Source organism: Sorex araneus, chromosome 3, assembly GCF_027595985.1.
Source record: "Sorex araneus isolate mSorAra2 chromosome 3, mSorAra2.pri, whole genome shotgun sequence".
Taxonomy (NCBI): Eukaryota; Metazoa; Chordata; class Mammalia; order Eulipotyphla; family Soricidae; genus Sorex; species Sorex araneus.
The window spans coordinates 209,228,882-209,247,651 of NC_073304.1; positions in this window are offsets into that span (position 1 = coordinate 209,228,882).

Here is an 18,770-nt window from a genome sequence, read left to right on the forward strand (position 1 = left end):
ATTTTATTAATATAAATCCTTTGGCTCTCTTTTTGAAAGCAGACAAAAATAGACATCACTATTATCATTGTTTTTTTTTCCAAGTTCCAAAAGCATTTATTGAATAAAATTAAGCCTTTTCAATAAATACTGCTCAGACCTGGATAATCATATGCACCCAAGAATGAAACTACACCACCTCATACTGTAGACAACAATTAATGTCAAATGGATTGGATATTTGTATGTAATATTTAAAATCATAAAATGCACAGAAGAAAACATGCAAAATACTCCATGATCCTCTTCGGTGCCTCTGGCGACTCTATACCAATAGCAGTTGAAACAAAATAAAAACTATTAGGACTACATGAAGTTAAAACAATTCCCTACAACAAAATAAAATATTGCTAGACTAAAAAGAAATTTTACTATATTTGTACAATATACATTGACAAGAAGTTATTTAAGTATTAAAATACTTTCAAATAACATCATCAAAAATGTATATGAGATGAGTAGCTATTTCCAAGGAAAGACAGAGGGCCAACAGACACATAAAAAATGTTCAACATTATTTTTTTTTTGTCTTTTCCAGTTTATCTTAAAAATTTTTTTTTGATTTTTTTTTATTAGTTTATTTTTAATTAGAGAGTCATCGTGAGGGTACAGTTACAGATCCATACATCTTTGTGCTCATGCTTCCCCATACACTATTATCATTGTTGAGGTACAAAAATGCATTAATAACATTCTTAATATTTGAAAATTCTCCATGTATTAGATACCCAAGTGTAGAGTATCAATAACTTGCCTAAGGCCTCCTGGTCAGTGACAGATAAATTTGATTCTACGACATATGATCACTGCACTCCTGCCTCCACGCAGTATGCTTCTGAGTTCCAACTCCAGAAAAGATAAAAGCACTTTCCTTGGACAGAGAATGTGGATGTAAAGAAGAAAACCCAGAAAACCCATGTGTGAGCCACAAGATACTTTGATTCCTCTAAATTTCCTTTTTTTTTTTCATTAAGCAGGAAAAATAGGCTCCCTGGATTGTGTTTTAAGTAACAAATCAAACATTAACAGACAGTATTGATGCCAACCTATGGGAGCCTTCGATAAATCACCTTCACAAAGAGGTCGCAAATTTGAAAAAGGCAGTGCAGGGACCAGAAGGTGCAGACGTGGACAGAGAACTGCTGTTTTCCCTTGTCTTACAAGAAGTTTGTTTTTCTTTAGGCAAAGCTATGGTCCATGCTGTTCACCTGGCTGTTTCTTGTCCTAATTAATTTGTGAGCTCTCTGTTGGATTTTAATTACAGACCTATTAATTAATGGGAAGAGTTGACAGCTGTTATAGTTTGGTCATAGCAAAGTAATGGGCAGATGCCGGAGAGAAAGTCCTTAAAACTTTTCAGTAATTGATTCAAAGGCAAGTTGCTCCTTGGATATAAGAAACGCAGCTCAAAATATCTTTTAGTCACCTGGAGGAGCATTTTTAGAAGGAAATAAGCAGGTTGGAAAAACAGACTTCATTTTGGACTAGTGTTTTTCCACTGGGACTTGGAAGGGGCTATAAAGGGAAGGCAAGGCGGGGGGCAGGAGAGATAGTACAGGGCAAGGCACTTGCCTTGCAAGCAGCTGACACCAGGTTAAATCCCGGCACCACATGCCCCCCTCCCACCTCATCCCCAGGGTGATCTGGATTATCAGCACCCCAGGGCCTGAGCAGCCAGAATCATTGGGATGTACCTCTTGAGTTCTGCGTGGGAGAATCCTTCCCCCTTAAATAAATAAAGGATATTTCTTTTTTAAAAGAGAGAGGAGGAGGGGGCTGGAGTGATAGCACAGTGGGTAGGGCATTTGCCTTGCACGCTGTTGACCCGGTGACCCGGGTTCTATTCCCAGCTTCCCAGCATCCCATGTGGTCCCCTGAGTACCACCAGGAGTAATTCCTCAGTGCATGCATGAGCCAGGAATGTTTATCGCTGTGTGTGACCCAAAAAGGAGAGAGAGAGAGAGAGAGAGAGAGAGAGAGAGAGAGAGAGAGAGAGAGAGGGTTGTGTTTGCCTTTAGCACTGGGTATGGTCCCATGACTGCTGCCAGAAGTGACCCATGAGCACAGAGCCAGGAGTACCTTCTGAACACCTGAGAGTCTGGCTCAAAACCAAAAACCCCAAAGAGCCAGAAGGAATGTGGACAGCATTAATCTGGATCACCTGAAAAACTCTGGCATTGAGATGATGTGAGCCAAAAACAGATGAAAGAGAAGAGAGACTTCACATTTAGCAGGAATTCTCTTCAAATGTCAATATAAAACTAAGAGGAGTAAAACTATAGTGAGCTTCTGTAGGATAACATTGCTTTGTCCTTTCCCCCTTGCCACAAGGAGCTTAGGTTTATCGGGTCACACCCATCACAGTGCTCCTGAGTCACTCCCATTCCTTTATTTATCTTCCCTAGTTTATTCCATTCCCATCTCCATTCTCCTCTGATTCTCCTTCCCCAACTGGTCTATCACCATTTCCCCAACCGGTCTATCACCTTTTCCCCCTAATCAGACTCTGTTAACTTGTAAGTTCAGATTCCTCAGAAACCTATGATTGTATAGGTATGAGTGAAATACTGCCTTTCTCCTCTACTTATGTCTTTTGAATAGTTTACTTTAAAGCAATGCCGTTTTTGTACAAACACAGGAAGACAATCAATATTGTGCTTTATAACTTGGGATTTAATTGGATTGGCTTTGAATATTATTCCCTCCCAGGCATCTGCTTTCAGTTGCCCTTAGTTCCTAGCACCCCAAAAACAGGGTCCCAACGAGGGACTGAAAGGACCCAGGGCAAACTGTGAGCTACATACCCTAGCATCAATATGGGCCTGGCCAAAGCGCCACGATTCTTAACTATAAGTTAAGAGCTTGGTCATGGACAAATGCTGTCATGATCCAAAAGCAACGATGAGACTTGGACCCTGCTAGGGATAGGAAAGACTAATCTGGCCTGCGCACTTTAGTCTGAGATCAAGATGGCCCCAGGAGAGCAATTCTATAAGCTTAATGTGTCTCTTACTGTGTCCATACACAATTATTAATATTATGAATGTTTATGTGTTTGTTGGACTAAAGAGAGGAGAAACACACCCATATTTACCTTGAGGTCAGTCGTCTTGCTGGATAAGAATCTCTCCTGGAAGTAGCTCTCCCTGAGGGAAGGACCTTATATCCACTGATCGTATGATGACACCTATGTGTAAGCCCCAACCCCTCATGCTTGGGGATTTAATTAGGTTGTAAGAGTGGGCTGGGGGGTTTCCAGATCGGGTTCTAGATCCAGATTCAGAGTGAGAAGGAGAATGAAGTAACATGGGGGAGGAAGAAGCAGGAGGAGAATCAGAGGAGAATGGAGATAGGAATGGAATAAACTGCAACTGAGACCAACCAGCCTGGCTCCCGTTCCTTCCTTCGCTTGCCCATCGCCATCAATCTCCCTAGGGTGGGGGAAACGGCATGAGAATACCCAACGCGGGGTGGCGGGAGTAGATGGAGCTCCGGTACTCCTTTTTTGTGACTACACAAAGCTTCCACTTGAAATAGGAAAGTGACCAAGTTTCTCTTTTTCTCTAAGGCCATTGCCAATTGTGGAACTCAGATTCAAAGCTGATAGAAAAAGTATTACCAACAGACTTAGCATGTGAAAGAGTTCCTTTGCCCTGAGACCAAGATCCCCCTCTCTATGGCTTTGCCATTCCCTGAGGAAGGGGTTTCAGAAGTGAGTTGCATACATACTTTCCACTTGAAAACAACCCTCAATGTGTGTGGTCCTGAGGGAAATTGACTTAGGAGAGGCCAGGCTTATAAAAAGATGCTCAACACCCCTCAACAATTCCTTTTGCAGAAGCCTGGCTCACCTTATCCCGGGGAAAGAGAATGAGAGTGGAAAAGGAAGGAGCCTTGAGCAGTAGAGGTCAATACTTGTCTCTTTAGGAAATTGAACCACCCAAGTACTATGGCAGGATTTCTGTCAACAAAAGACCCTCTTGGGAATGAATTGTTGCTGCATGAAAAGGGATTTAAAGTTCAAGAGCTTTCTAATTAGTATAGAAGTGAGAATGTAGCATAAATAAAGATAATAGAAAATCTCTAACATCTTAAAAGAAAAGATAAATTGCAATAATTATTTAAAAATATATTTATGTCTTGCCTTTTCAATGTTCTTTTAATAATATTTTAAGATACTCCCTCACCCTACTCCCAAGCATAATTAGGTGCCTCCAATATTTAACTGTAGAATTCTTGTGCATATTTGATTATTTTATTATGATACTTGTTCATAGGCAAAGATATCATCTGGTTTGATATTATTAATTGCATTACTTCAAGTAACATAGTATTATTTTTTGAAAAGTGTTATCAAAACATCTACAAGATATAATGGATTGCATTGCCTGAAATTTTTCTATGCTTATGATGTTTCATAATCAAGCTCCCAGAAGAGAGGGACGCAGAGTCTCTTGCCCCCGCACCTGGCTGTCTTCACCGGGGCCCCAAGCAGAGCCCCAGCAGCCAAAGACCTCCGGAACCCAGCCACAGCCATGCTCAAAGCCACTCTCCACATGTTTGGACGAGCCTCATACATGAAGGAACCGGCAGAGGAACCCAGGTGTGCGGGGACCTGGGACTAAGATCTCCAAGGCTGCTCGGATAAGGACTGGGCCTCTTCTGCCCAGATCCCCTATTTTCCAGTAGCTAGGCAGTCACACCCACAAACTGCCCCCAGTGCCATGTAATTCCATCCACAGCCAAGATCCAGAGACTATAAAACCAAGCTCCCGGAAGTGACATCTTATAGCTTAGGTCTCCCTCTCAGAGAACCTGGCAAGCTACCGAGAGTTTCCTGACCACATGGAAGAGCCGGGCATGCTCCCCATGGTGTATTCATATGCCAAATACAGTAACAATGATGGGTCTCATTCTCCTGACCCTGACAGAGCCTCTAATGTGGCATTGTTGGGAAGGATGAGTAAAGAGAGACTACTTATATATCAGGGCTAGGACGAATGAAGACATTACTGGGCCTGCTTGAGCAAATGGGCAATCAACAGGATGATAGTGATATTGATTATGATGTTTCTATAAGTAAACCATACAATTTCAAAACCCAAATATCACTGAATATTAACAGCATTTAAATTTCTCAAGGAAAATGGCTTTTCCTCATGATCTGACCGTCTTTTGCACTTTTGTCTTCGTTGCAGTTGCAATATAAGTCTCAGGGTCTCTCCAACATTGTAGATGCAATGGACCAAGAACACTTGTGATTTTCACAATTGAAAGTACACCAACACCAGCTGAGGGTCTGTGGGACACACTGAAGCTTCCTACCTACACATCAGATCATCAAAGTCCAAATTCTGGAAAATCTACATTTTCAAAAATATTTATTTTTAGTTTTGTCCCTCAGCCTTTCCTTTTGGTGGTGGCAGTATGGCAACCGCCATCTTTTATAGCCATTGGACAGAGGTACAAGCTTGCAGTGACAGGGCATGCGGGAAACCATAGGGGGCGGTACCGGCCCTGGTCCCCGACCAGTTGAGACCCCAAGCAGCCGCCCACAACCGGCTGCTCTGCTCCTGAACGGCCATGATCCTGGAGACACACAAACCAATTTTGTAACCCAGCGGCTTCTGGCAGAAATTTCTTTGGACTTAATTACTAAAATACCAGAAATCCAAAATCCCGCAGCTGCTCTTGCGGCCGCGCAAACTCATATCCTCTTCATTCTCAACAATGGTAAACAAATTATCAAATGATGACTTTTCGGCAGGTCTGATTGTTTGGGGAAAATTCCAAATAATAATAGTGAGTTTTCTGTTGAAACATTGAATGTAATCAAAGTAAAAAAAGAGTAAAGTGAAAATCATCAATCACACAGGCCGGGGCTAGGGATGGGATGGGAGATATACTGGGGTTCTTGGTGGTGGAACACGTGCACTGGTGAAGGGATGGGTGTTTGATCATTGTATGACTGAGACTTAAACCTGGAAGCTTTGTAACTGTTCTCACAGTGATTTAATAATAAAAAATAAATAAATAATTTTTTTTTCTGGAATCTACACTTAGATTTGGAAACCAGTGTACAGAATTACCTCTCTTAGTCTCATTGCTTAGAAGCTCTTTAGATGGGAGAAAATTCTCTCTCCCACTCCACTCACCCTCTGGTTAAGATTCTTGCAAATAACTGTTGCTCAATTATTTTGTTATTATTTGTTTATTTGGAGAGAGAATAAACTCATCAAGAGGCTTCTTCTAAAGGAACTATAGGTAATTTTCTGTCATAAAATATCAAGTGTTTTCCAGTTAGCTCTGAAATAAAAGTGGACAATAAGATTAACCAAGAATTATGTATGTCAAATTATCTCAACAAAGATAAGCATGTAATAAATTATTTGATGTGCAATAAAAATTTTCTTCCTTTTAGATTTCCATTTTTTCCTCAGTTTTTTCACCTCTCCCCATAGATACTAACCTTTTTGTTGTTCCTCATAAATATGTAGAACAAAAAAATATAAGGATATTTTAGAACCCATACATTAGAGCTGGAGAGATATGACAAGGGTTAAGGGATAGTGCTTGCCTGGCATGTGGCCAACTCCAATGATCTCCCCCTACTTAATATATTTCCTTGAGTACTATGAGTAATTTTTTTCTTTTTGGATCACACCCAGCGATGCACAGGGGTTACTCCTGGCTCTGCACTCAGGAATCACTCCTGGTGGTGCTTGGGGGACCATATGGGATGCTGGGAATTGGCTGCATGCAAGGCAAATGCCCTACCTGCTGGGCTATCGCTCCAGTCCCCAAAATTGACTCTTCATCTCCCAATGGAATAGAGTAAAGCTACTTTTACATATGTAAAGATAAAAAAACACCTAAAGCTAGTTGAAGCAGGAACAAATAATAACTATTTCATAGGTCGTTCTTCAAAGAAGCAAATTGTAGGATCTCAAAAAAATCTTACATCATTATACCTCCCACCCCCCCCCCAACTCCCCCACCACCGCCTGGGATTTTTGGTGGTGGAATATGTGCACTGGTGAAGGGATGGGTGTACAAGCATTGTATAACTGAGACATAAGCCTGAAAGCTTTGTAACTTTCCACATGGTGATTCAATAAAATAAATAAATTTTTAAAAAAGTTAAAGGCCTTTCTCTCTCTCAATTCCTTTCAATAAAAATTTCTGCTTCACTAATTAAAAAATAATATGTAAAAAAAAATCTTACATCATTTTTCAAAGCCCATGAACAGAAAATAGGATTGGGTGCTCCAGATGACCAACTAAAATGCATAAGCATTGAAGAGAAAATGTCAATCTACACCAGCAACTAATCAAAAAATGGGGGTAGTGGGACAACCATTAGAAGCAAGGTTTCGATAGGGAGCATCTGTTAAAGTCTTCTTCATTCCTTGTTATCATTGACCCTGCTCAAAGTCCCTTTAACTAAAATTTGTAAAGCAAACTTCCTTCCTTGTTTTACTACTCCTACCCCAGTATCACCCTTCTAACTGCAATTCAGGGGAGACAAACTTGAGTATAGAGTCGATGTCTCCTTGCTGGTCAATCACATAAAACACTTTTCTCAAAAGCTTGTGCCAAAGTCTTGGGCTTCTGTGCTCTCGGGGCACAAAGTCCTTGCTTCTTCTAGAGCAGCACAGTGCTACCTACTTAGCTTCTTCCACAGGAGTCCCAGACTTACCCTATGTGCCATGGACCTGAAGGTGTTCATAATGCCTGCAACTACATCTAAGACAGTTTCATTCCACTCACAAAGAATGGATGTTAGGTTCATCATCAGAGGAAAACTTTTTGGTGCTTCTGAATGTGACAATTTATAAACACGAATGGTTCAAATGTCTCTTGCTATTTAGGTAGCATGACAAGGTCCAGAATTTTAGGGATAAGCAACATGAATAGCAAAACTGGTCTTTATCCTGGATACTTATTTGAAGAATCGCTTCTGATGCGAATATGAGAGAGAGATGTACAGCTTCAGAGTGAAGAGAGACTTTGGTTCTAATACCAATTCAGTCGCCAGTTGGTGTATGACTTGGGGCAAATCGCTGGACTTCCCTGGACATTAATCTTCCCACTTGTATAATGGTAGTATTGTCATTGTTCATTGATTTGCTCAAGCAGGCACCAGTAACATCTCCATTGTGAGACTTGTTACGGTTTTTGGCATATCAAATATGCCACGGGTAGCTTACAAGGCTCTGCTGTGCGGGTGGGATACTCTTGGTAGCTTGCCGGGCTCTCCGAGAAGGACAGAGGAATCAAACCCAGGTCGGCCACATGCAAGGCAAATGCCCTACCCAATGTGCTATCACTCCAGTCCTTGTATAATAAAGTTTTGTTTAAACCATTCTTGGGAATATTATATGGCTCAACTAGTGATTCTAATTGAGTAGACAGGACTTGCACACGAGTAGACATAATGTTTACAAAGTGATATACACAAAGAGCAGAGTATGAAGTGTTTGTGGGGGCTGTTCAAGGAAAAGTGTGACCCTCACTTAGGTGAGCCTAATCAGAAAAGATAAACACTTTGACTCATGAGTCCTTTGTCAATGAACTGTTTATATAAAAACATTTAAGAAGATATGTTTATTATTTGAAGTTGAACCACGTACATTGAAGTGAACATAAGAGATAAACAGATCAAGCAATATGCTACTCAAAAACTGCTAGTTCCACTCACTTTCTTGTCTTTTATTTCATTTAATTCCAGAGAGGTTTAGTTACTTATCAAAGGCCACCACTACTACCAAAAGGCAAAACAAATTCAAATGCAGATCTTTCAATTCAAGTTCAAATTATTATATCACTAAAGTCTACCCTTCACTTGAATTTATTCATTGTATACTAACAGAGTTAGCCCTTAAAGAAACCTGTTATTTGTCTTTTCCCATTTTTGTCTTGTATATTAAACTTTTTAAATCTCCATTTTCTTTCTATTGCTGACATTCCAGAATCTTGCAGTTAACTGTTTCCACTGATTCTCAAGGTATCAGATGGGACAAATATTTTAGTGCACATCTGGTTTACAAGTAACTTCTTGTCCTTCAATTCTCACCACATTCAGCTGACTCTTAAAAGCAATTCCTTTAGCGTGAAGCATTCTTCTTAATTTTGAAGATGGAGAATTCTTTGCTTGCAGGGAGAAAATGTTATCACTAAACTTCTTTGTAATACTTTCTCCTGTCCATCTTGTTAGTCTTTACCACATACCCAGACTGCTTTGGCCACTGGAGTATTTCTTTGAGTTGCTACTAATAGATTAATGCATGGTGCTTTATTAAGATGTATGGATGTGTCACCACAGTGCCATACTAAGTGTCAGCTACTCTGGAGGGCAGCTGTAGTTCTTCAGTTGCAATGAGACCCTCTTCAAGCTCTTGGCAAAAGCAAAAATTAAATGATCAGACCATTCCACCAGTGCCTGCAGCAGCTTCCTTCATCAGCCTCATGAGACCTCTATGGGAAATATTCCATAAAATGAGATGAAAATAAACGAAGAGAGAGGTTTATCTATCACATGCCAGACCCAATACTCTGTTTCAGAAAATGCAGAAACAATAACGGGAAGTTATACTCTTCCTCAGTCGGAGGCAATTGCTGAGTTTCAGATTGCACATAGTGAACTGGAAACATCTCATGGTTGTCAGACTTTATGTGTGTGCATTTGTGGGAGTTATTCAGCAGGCTCACCATTGGAAGCACGGTTCCTCTTTCAAATCTGTTCAGTGGAGAGTTTGCTAAAAACCAGAGCAAATACATCCTGCCTGAAAGCTGAAATAATACTTCAAATTTAGAAATACACAAGGGCACTCATACATACTAATTAATATATTTTATTCTTTCTGAAAAAATATAACCAGGGAAGTCCATTTGGTTCAGATAGCTATGTTTTATGATATTCAGAGACAGTCTATAACTTGAAGTTCTTCTTCTGAGGTTACTACTTACTTCATCTGACACATGGTAATACCTCAGAGGCAACTCCTGGCTCTGTACTCAGGAATCACTTCTAATGGGTTCAAGGGACCTATGGGATGTGGGGGGATCAAACCTGGGCTGGCTGCATACAAGGCAAGTTAATTACCCACTGTACTATCTCTTTGTAAATAATTGAAGGGGCATGGTAAACATTTTAAATTAATAAAATATTAGTAACTCAATACAGAAGAACTTAAACTAGTTTGCAAGTTTGCAGAAGTTTCTCTCAGCCAGCCTTCAAGAGTACTCCCACCCCTTCCAATTTCACATCCTCTAACCCCCTATGGATATTAAGACATTGTGTCTGTGCTATCAATTTTCAGATCTCTTGTGAACTGAAGAACTCAAGCAAGGCAGAGACAATTTTCTCCAGAACAGCCTGTTACTTACAATTTCTCCAGTGTGCGTTCATGCCAATCCTTAGTTTGGATCAATAGAGCTAAATACATATCTTGCTGCATCTGATAATTTAAAATGAGAATGCCAAGATCCTGGAACCATCTGGGTGTTGTTTTACATGAATCAGTTTTGTTATGTTCAGATGCCCTCTACACATGGCAGCCAGGTAATTTTAACCTCCCTGTATCCTTGTCCCTTATTTCTTTTTCTCTTTGGTCTCTGCACCTCTTCCCCCAGGTCCTTCCTCTTTTAAAAACAGATACCTTCAATGCCTTGATTGTCCTGCAGTGTTGAACTAAGGCTTCCATTGGTTTTAGCTTTGCTTCTTTGAAGCAGAAGAATTGATTTGCCTATATCCAGATCTATACATTATGTATTAGTAGACGAGAAATCACACACAAATGGCAGGACTTGGCAGCAGGCATCAACACAGATTAGCTCTAGCTGATCAAATAATAACCACAAGCCAGCTCGGCTCTCTGTTCAATGAGTCTCAAGAGGGAAATCATGGGAATCTTTTCTATTTTTCAGAATGGCTTTCCTTCTTCTCTTATACTCTTAATAAAAACATTTATTCCCTGGGCATCCTGGGGTAAAATTTAGTCCTAATCAGTAACAGCCATCATAGCATTAAATATTAAAGGGGAGAAACATGATGGGGCTATCAGAGTTTAGGGAATAATGAAGGAAAAACTAAACTAGTATTACATCCCTGAGAAAGTGCTTTCTCAATAAAATGTGGAATTAGGGGACAGCTATAGTCAGCCTGGTAGCTGAGCTAAAAGAAAGGCTAGAGTGCACCCACTAAATCAATAAATAGAACCCAAGAAGAAGGGATTACCTCTGTGGCCTTGAGGTCACAGTGTACATTTTCACTCAAATCTGAATATCTGAGAAGAGTCTCTGCTCTTTTTATCTGTCAGCCACATAGACTTGGTACAAGTGTCTAAGCAAGCCGATTCATCGCCTCTTTCGGAACCAAAAAATAAAAGAAATGAGGGTTTTTGAAATCATTAGACTGACTACATTACTATCCTAATTTTTCTTTGCTTGTTTTTGGGCCACATCCAGTGGTGCTCAGTGGTTATTCCAAATGCTATGGTCAGGAATCACTCCTGGTTGGGCTCAGGGAACCATCTGAGATGCTGGGATTGAACCCAGGTTGGCTGTGTGCTAGGCAAATGTCCTACCCACTATTCTACCTTTCTGACCCCAAGATAAAGAATTTTTCTTGAATATTTTCTTCCACTTTATGTTTCTTTTCACCATAAAGTACCATGTCTCAGGAGTGGTAAGCCCAACCACAACCACTACTAAAGTATCGGTCTTCTTACCACCACATCAGACTCCCACCTCCCTTGCAACCCTGTCTTCTCACTTCCTGTGGTTACAGTGTGTGGGTGTGGGAAGGGTTGGAGAAGGGCATTGTTTGCCTTTTTTGCTTTTTTTTTTCCTTATGTAGGAGAAGGTTGGAGCTAAGGTAATGCTTGAAAGAACAAGAGTAGCAGGATGAGTCTGTATGCTCAAGTTTCCAACTAGTGTTGGGGAAGTGTACCTTCTTAAAGCAATGGCACTAGTTCACTGATGGATAAAACCACTCTCTTTAGGAACTGTTAGCTAGCTTTGCTTAGAGTGTGGAGATTAAGATTGTAGATAATAAATTTCTAAGGGTTCCTGGATCTTTCAAATGAGGTAGAAGCTTTGATTGAAAGCTAGGCAGTTTGTATTAAAAACTAAAGGGAAAAAGAAGCAGCATGGGAAAAAAAAGTGCATTGGCAAGCCAAGGAAAATGGTCAAATTTCATCTTCTTATTTTTGTCCCCAAGCTTTATTGATGCACCATGACTTACAATGCTGTTAATGAATTTTATGCATACAATGTTTCAAGATCACACCCGCCACCAGTGACTACTTTTCTCCACCAATATTCCAAGGTCCCTTCCACCAGTGTTCCAAGGCCCACTCCCTGCTACTTCTGCCTTGGAAAAACTCATTCTGTGATTACAGGCATTATTTAAATGTCAATGAATAGATAGATACATTGATTATTCCTTTAACATAGCCCTAATTGATTTTACCTATAGTTTTAATTTTCCTGTCTCTGACCTCCTAGGGTTTGGGTTGTACAGTGCAAGTAGGTCTGGGCATGATACAAATGCATCTCTGCCATATAATTGTGTTAACTCAAAGTTTAAGGTCTCTTGAGTGTCAATCTCCTTGTCTGTAAAGTGAAAAAGTGATTTCTCCCTTGAAATATTATGGGGATTAACTAACGTGAGGTGGGGCTGGAGCTGATAGTACGGCAGGTAGGGCGTTTGCCTTGCACGAGGCCGACCCGGGTTTGATTCCCAGCTTCCCATATGGTCCCTCGGCTACTGCCAGGAGTAATTTTTGAGTGCAGAGCCAGGAATAATCCCTGAGCATCGCTGGGTGTGGCCCAAAAAGCCAAAAACAACAACAACAACAAAAAACCAAAATAATGTGAGGTGTGTAAAACCCACATTCTGAAATTTGACATACTGACTAACTGAAATTTTTTGAGGGGGTGCCACGCCCAGTGATACTCAGGGTACTACTGGCTCTGCACTCAGGGGTACTATGGATCAAACCTAGGGTGTAAGTGTGCAAGGCAAGTGCCCTACGCAGAATTTTAAAAATTGAAATAAATTTGGTTGATAAGGCTTTGCGTTTCAGTATACAATATCACCTCTACAAAGTGTCGCTTACCTGACCACAACCACCACAGAAAGTACAGGTATTCCTACCACCACATCAGACCCCCTTCTCCCTTGCAATCCTGTCTTCTCACTTCCTGTGGTTATAATTTGTGTGGGGGGTAGAGAGTGGGGGAAGGATTGTTATTTGCCTTTTTTGCTTGGAATTTTTATATTCAACATAGTGAGAAATGGGTATCTTTCTTTCTCCTTCTGACTTATTTTGTTCAGCATGAAAGCCCTCCCCACACCACCACCACCAACCAAGTTCCACCTATGTTGCAAAAGGTAGTATTTAATCTGTTCTTATAGCCGGCTAGTGATTCAAAAGAATATGTGGAACATATTCTCTTCTGGTATTTTGTTCCCAGGCCTTGTTGTGGATACACTCATACTTTTTTTTGGTGGGCATACATTTTTGAATCAGTGTTTTTGTGGTTTTCTCATGGATGCTGAGAGTGTGGAAAGGTCAGACTGCAGCTGAATCTCAACAAGACGATGCTCATGAAAAACAAACTAGTTCTGAAGCTCCATTTGCTCTCAATGGAACGAACATCTCCGATTGCAGCAGCTATGTGTACCTGGGTCGAGAAATCAACATGAGGAATGACTTGGCGCCAGAACTGCGCAGGAGGAAGAGAGCAGCATGGAAGAGCGTCGAAGAAGTGGGTAAGAGGATGAAGAACCTCCAACTCCGGGCACATCTTTTCGATTCCACCGTTCTTCCTGCACTAACATATGCCTCAGAGACCTGGGCCCTACGCAAATAGAATGAGAACGCCATTTGCGTATCCCAAAGAGGAATCAAAAGAGCTATGCTAGGAGTGTCACGTCTCACTCAAGTGAGAGAAGGAATCCGGAGTTCTGACCTCCGTCAGCAGTCAAGAATCAGGGATGCTGTCTCGTTTGCCAAGGCATTAAAAATCAGATAGGCCGGTCATGTAATGTGATTCAGAGATGACCTCTGGACTAGAGCTGTTACCCACTGGATTCCACGGGACGTCAGAAGACCTCGTGGCTGCCCACCAACTAGATGGTCAGATTTCTTCGTCAAATCCCTGAATGAACGATTTGAGGCTCTTCCTGTTCCTGGAGCAAGCAGATATCATTGGGCTGCACTAGCATTCGGCAGGGACAAATGGGGAATTACTGGCGCCCGCTCGAGCAAATCGAAGATCAACGAGACTACAAGTGATACAAGTGATACAAGCTGAGAGTACAATTGCTGAATGATGCGGCGTATCTCTATTGTACTATTCTGAGGATTTTCATACTGGTTTTCATAGAGGTAGATCAATTCCCACCAATAGTGTATGAGTGGCCCTTTTCCTCCACATCCCTACCAGCTTATACTATTTCTGGGCTTATTTATATTGGTTATTCTCACTAGAGTGAGGTGATGTTTCATGGTCGTTTGATTTGCACTAATCACTACAAAATGGTTTGCATTTCCCTGATAATCAGTGAGGATGAGAGGATGCAAGTATCTCCTATATCTGTTGTCTTCTTCATGTGTCTGTTGACCTTCAGTGTGTCTTTGGGAATTTGTCTGTTCAACTCTCTTGTCCATTTTTGCATGGAATTTTCTGTTTTCTTACTGTTGGGTTAACCTGATTTCTACCAAGAATATAATATTCCCTCACTAGATTTTTTGTTCTATTAGTGCCGTTTAATTTTTTGTTTCCTTTGCTTATTTATTTATTTATTTATTTATTTATTTATTTATTTAGGGGCTGGAGCGATAGCACAGCAGGTAGGGCGTTTGCCTTGCACACGGCGGACCCGGGTTCTAATCCCAGCATCCCATATGGTCCCCTGAGCACTGCCAGGGGTAATTCCTGAGTGAAGAGCCAGGAGTAACCCCTGTGCATCGCCGGGTGTGACCCAAAAACCAAAAAAAAAAAAGTATTTATTTATTTATTTATTGCTTTTAGGAGATGTCATCCTTGTGAGGTGCCAGTTCCCTACATATTTCTGCCCTGGGACTCTGATGCTCCTCAAATGAGAATTAATTGCCACTTCTGGTTCCATCTGGAAAGGGCCCTTTGTTTAATGTCTTACTTATAAGGCTTGTCCATTAATCTTTTGTTTGTCATGTTAAAAAAATCTTAACACCTTTCAGCATACCACCTAGATGGTCTTTAGTATTTCTTCTTCACATTTAATGATGCTTCCACAACTCAGGAACTATTTTAGGCATAATTCACTTCATGTTAGATGACCAACAGTTAACTCAATAGCTAGTGGAAAAATTCTGACCCTATAATTACTCTTTAAAACATTAAACCATTATTCCTTAGGCTTAGCATAGTTTTACTGAATACTAAGCATGTGGCTAAGTATTTCAATACCAAGTAAAATGTAGGATACTGTACTTTGAGCTTAGCATCAGCAACTCATTTAAATTAGCAAATGCCACTTAATATTCCCAGGCCTGGGTCAAAAAAAATGCTCCTTCTGTATTATTTATTTTATTTCTTCAGTAATCTACCTCCATGAGAGACAGCCTGGTCTCAGCAGAGAACAGGATCTATAAACACAAACATTAAGGAACTCACTTTTAAAACAAATAGTTGGTTGCAACAACCTTGATCCAGGAGGAATAACTGACCTTTACCGGCATATGGTTTGTTTTGCCTGAGGAGATTCTATTTTTCACTGTTATCATTTTCGTGGGTAAATTTCCTATTTTGAAAGCACATATTCACTTCTGGGGCTGTCAACTCCTTCCTTGTTCCTTCTGTCCTTGTTTCTCTTTCCTCACAAATTGAAAATATCTTACACTAAGCACTTCATTTCTAGTGTCATTCGAAAGCAATGTGGTGAAGGTCAGACATGTTCTGAGAATGATGACGGCCCCAGATCAAGCTTGAGCCCCCCTCTTTCCCTTTTGACCAGGTTCTCCACTGACTAGATTTCATATTTGTCAGGGCAGAGTGGGCACAGCAACAAGTCCACAGTGTCCTTTTATTATGACTCTGAATGTAACATTTTGTAATGTGGGAGGACTCGCACTGATTTTAATAGCATTTCTTTGAAATTATATTTTTAAAATAACTAGGGATTTTTAAAAATGAGTTCAAAGGCCAGAAAGACAGAGGGGTTAAGTTACTTTGTTTGCATGCTGCAGAACCTAGTTTAAATCTCCAGTACTACATATAGTCCCATGAGCACAACCAAAGTTACTCCTGAGCACAGACCCAGGGATAGCCCATAAACACCACCAGATGTGGCCCAAATATTGGGCTCCTGCAATATGATGTCAGAAATTCCAATGATTTGGTAATAGGTATGAAAGGTATGGTGAACACCTTTTAAATTGCTTCTTTTAGCAATTTCTTTTTTATTTACAAACCAAGGTAGTTTGGTCCTGAGTAAACGTATAGTTGGCACATTGAAAGCATATTAACCAGAGAGGACGATATTTTGCCTAATCATTTTTGTAGGCCTGGAATGTTAGCACCAAATAGTGGTTAATATTCTGTTAGGTTGGTTCCATACACAGACACCTATAGCTATTAACAGCCAGATACTTGCTTGATTAAAGATAAAGGAACCAGATGCTTTCTAAGATTCCCTTCTACTCTATACTTTTCTAATTAGATTTTTGTTTAACTTGAGTTTGGTTTGTGGCAGTTTGGTTTAATTGCTTTCTCCTTGACATGCCAGATCTTCTATGAAAAATACCTAGGTAGGAGAAAAAATGGAAGTTGTACAGATTAAATCATTCTTTGCAGAATAGAATGGGATAATGGAGCAGGTTGGAAATTGTCTTTTGGTGATCACCTATGAAGGATACATTCTATTTGTCTTATTTATCATTCAAGCAAACTTGGAAACAGTTTAGCATTCTTTCACTGAAAAAACAGAAGTTCAGAGAGGTTAACTGACTTCACTGATTTCTCTTCCTGCATAATTGACAGAGGTATGTGAACCATATCTGACTCTGGAGCACCATCTGTCTCCATTAAAATCCTCTCTATGTGGCAGTATTGCAACATCATTAAGGAAAAATCAAAGTAGAAAGGGTAGGATCTGGAGCTGTGAATGTCGATGTGGTTATCCGGGAAACCTTTCTGAAAGAAGAAACTATCGTAGTATTTAAGGACCAACGGATTTTGAAAAAAAGTTATGAAAGTTGACAAGTGTGAGAGACATAGATTATAGACTGTAAAATGAATAAGTGAATGAAGTAGGAGAAAGGGGGTTGATCAAAACTGTCATAAAACTCAGCGTTACTTGAATATTAATGGTGGAAGATCAAAATAAGTGTGCAATAAATGAGAAGACTGAAAAGGTAGGCAAAGGGACTAGTGTCAACCCAGTATGTGATTAAATTCCAAGTGGCTTACACCATAAGTGATGTGAGTTCAGAGAAGAGGAAAAGCATGTTGAGTATTTGTTCCTTAAGTCATTTTTGTAGAGGAAATTCTATGCTGACAGTGCCCTTCTGGGCTCTCTCTCTCCCTGAGTGATCTTTGAAAATGCAGCCCCTGGATCTGTGTGTCGCAGAAAGCTTAGCAAGTCAGCTAGTGGATCAAGAAAAATTCTGTCATTCCTGAAACTCAGGATTATCTGTTCCCTCAGCTGCCAGAGACTCTGGAGGAGTGCGAAAGGGCTAACCCACTCACGAGCTTATCGGGCAAAGCAGCTCAGAGACTGTGAGAAAAACAAGATAGCAGGCCTTAAAGGTGGGAAACGATGGAGCAGAGAACAATATTATACACATGTGATTGCATATGCACATACATGTGTTTGTACATAAATTATTTGCCCACACATATGTCCATGTATTATTATTCATGTGTGTATATGCAAACAGGGTGGAGTGATAGCACAGCGGTTGGGCGTTCACCTTTCATGTGGTCGACCCGAGTTCAATTCCTCCACCCCTCTCAGAGAGCCTGGCAAGCTACCCGTGCATATTGGATATGCCAAAAGTAGTAACAATAAGTCTCTCAATGAGAGAAGTTACTGGTGCCCGCTCGAACAAATCGGTGAGCAACGGAATGACAGTGACAGATTTGCAAACATATATCTACACCTATCTATTTTACTATTGTGTGGGTTTTAATCATCTATCCAGGTATCTCTATTAAAGAAAGAAATTTTTCAGTAAAAGAAAATTGACATTTGGATTCAGGTGGGGTATTTCTTTACTCAACAAGGATTGTTTATAGAGAACTAGATATGGGGTCTCCAATGATTTTCAGGTTAAAGTTTGAGTACACAGGCAAATGTCTGCATCAGCAGGGTCCAGGCAAGGTCAAGTATGCAGGCAAATATCTGATTTCTGTTCCTGAAGGTGTGGAGGCACACAGCACACAGACTGGTGATTATTATCTGGTGAGAACTCTTGTAGATTCTAGTTCAAACTATCTTATGTCTGTGTGGCACTGAAATAAAGTAAAAGAGACTTACTAGTCATATCTAGGTTAAAGCGATTTATTTATCACACCATTTATTAAGTGCTTGTTAGGCGCTGAGCCTAACAAGTGTTCTAAGCTGGAGATAAATTAGAAAACAAGAGAGAAAAATGTCTTTCCTACATGGCATGGATCTTGCCTTCCCTTTGAAACTGCAGATGCCTGTTCACCAACTCACCACCATACACAGATAA